A 2,620-nucleotide genomic window follows, 5' to 3' on the forward strand; every position below is an offset into this window, starting at 1 on the left:
GGCACTTGCCTCTCTGCATTTCATATCTCAACGTTAGCATTTAGCAACAAGCTGATGAAGTATATTTTTAATAAGACCCTGATAATTCCAGTTTGATCTAAACATTGCATTTGAGTGCAGATGTTTTATGATCACAGTAACTATGGTTACATGCACAGATTTCTCATCAACTGCAGTGTTTGTACCCTAAAATGTGCAATCCGGTGAAAATATCCATTTGCATGTGTATCGCAAGACCTGTTTTTCACACCATCTGCAAAGTTTAGTGCTGTGACACAAATATGCGCATTAAAAATTATGCATATGTAAAATCTCATTTACATGCCAATTATTCTTCTGACAAATTAAGATCTGCACTACCACTTTCAGTCCAGATCAAGCTCAGTCTGATCATTTTTAATCCTACTGAGGTTTACACTGAGCTATATGTTGCAACAAGGTTGTTATTGACAGATGGGAAAGACACAGCAAACCCACAATTTCACATGAGAAAAAGGTGCTTCTTAAAGGCACAGCAGCAAAAAAAAAAATGTATTATGAAAATGGTCATGTTTTGACACAAAATAATCATTAACATTAAAAGTAGTATTACCGTTGTAAAAATGCGTGATGCAGATGTAATTTTGCCTAGATGGTAATCCCTGCTTGAATTCAAAACATTTAATATTTTAAGCACTCGCTAAAGAAATAAAAACTGCACATTAGCGATTCAGCTAAACCCTGCAAGCTAAAAACTGTGATTGTGCCACTGCAGTCGGGAAGGCCAGAGCCAGACACAAAAAAACCTACGGTATTTCTATTCCCAGCTCTCTGTTTTACTGGCATTTATTTGCAAGGGAGGAGCTGCTTCAAAGCGGCTAAAAATAGCCTGAGCTCAGTCCCCTCACAACTTCAAAAAAACGTCTGAATGAAGGAGAAGAGGATGTGTGAGGGAGCGAGGGCAGAGAGGGGAACGGGGTTAAAGGGAAAGAGGAGAGCAGCGGTCCGGGGAACGAGGTGAGGAAGGACCCATTGGGAGAAGAGGCGATAAAAGAGACAGATGCAGAACAGATGGCGGGCCGGGGGGAAGAGTGGAAGAGGCTCAGGCCATGGACAGAACCGGAGTATGAGAACTACAGCAGTCAAGGGAAATGAGAGCTGTTGAGGACCACCAGAGCTGAGGGAAAGAGATAATGAGAAAGCGAAAGAAGGGGTGAATGATACTACAGTATTGAACACAGTATGGCAACCAAATGTACACCAACTCCAAGTAGGATTTGGACACTTAAGCCACACAAAATCAAAATCTTGTTTAAATCTTGTATTTATATTCCTAGTCTTATTGTGAATTATTTTTTATGAACATTATTCCAGAGAAGAAAAATGTAAACAATAGCTGTTCATATGAAACAAATAGCTTATGTTGCACGGGGTAATGGATAAATGGCTCATATTAGCACTATTTCAACAAAAACTCTTGCAAAAAGTATGGCAGCCTGATTTCATTAGTATGCATAGGCATTCATACATACCATTTAGACATGTTTTTGTAAGCTTGGTTATACTTGGAATCATCCAATATGGACGTATTGATAGCACCTAAAACGTACTTTAGCATAAGACTCTTTACAACGTAAATATTTTAGCAAATTCTCTATATTGTACTGTATTGTATAGTTATTTTAAGACATTAAGACCTTTCTTCTCTCAACATTATGGTTATAATATCCTATTATATAGATATTGTAGAGTAGGCTTAAAGTAATGAAGTAAACAAAATAAAAGTATTAAAATGCAATGCATTGCATTGCCCATATTTGTATTCTTTTGTATTTTACTGGTTTCACTATAATCATAACGTTCATTGTTTGGCTCATATGAACAATGCTTATGTTTTAGATGCTGCCAAATTGCCAAAGTTTCTTCCATATTGTGATGCCTCAAGTAGATTAAGCCAAGACATTTTTATTAAACAGTGTGATATCAAAACATATACAGGGATCATTCACAATAACATGCATTTACAAAATAGATTAATTTCATGCCAACTTCAATAATTTGAGTTTCAGTACATGTAAAAACATATGAAAATGTATGTGTGCTACAGCCAAACTTTACAGATAACCAGGATTACTAATGAAATCACATGTACTACGGAAAGCCCACTTTTCATGACCCATTTGTTTCTTGCCCTATATTTTACATTTATATCCTAATTCACATCACGAAGGTGGGTTCTGTATAGTTATAGACAATTGACTATTAAATTGCATGATTATCACTGCTTTTGTAAAAAACAAAAAAAGGTTTGTTTTGTGAAATATACTGAAAATGTTTTCTTCTTTCTTTAAAATAGACATCACATTTTTTATTTTTCATAATTATTTCATATATTTCATCTAAAGCAACAACATTATTAAATGTGCCATATATATTGTTTGGGTCAAGTGTAAATGTATAGATGTATGTGTTAATGTGCCACTGCGAGGCTGTACATTAACCCAAAAGACTGTAGTGAGGAATCCAGTATGCAAGTGAGATGCACAGGTTTAATTGACTTCCTTTCACTGCTGCATGAGTTTAATTAAAAGCAAGTCTTTAGAAAATTAAAAAGTAAAAGAGAAAAAGAGAGAGGAAGAGC

The sequence above is a fragment of the Sinocyclocheilus grahami genome, unplaced genomic scaffold (genome assembly GCF_001515645.1).
Source record: "Sinocyclocheilus grahami isolate Dianchi unplaced genomic scaffold, SAMN03320097.WGS_v1.1 scaffold72.1, whole genome shotgun sequence".
In the NCBI taxonomy this organism is placed as follows: domain Eukaryota; kingdom Metazoa; phylum Chordata; class Actinopteri; order Cypriniformes; family Cyprinidae; genus Sinocyclocheilus; species Sinocyclocheilus grahami.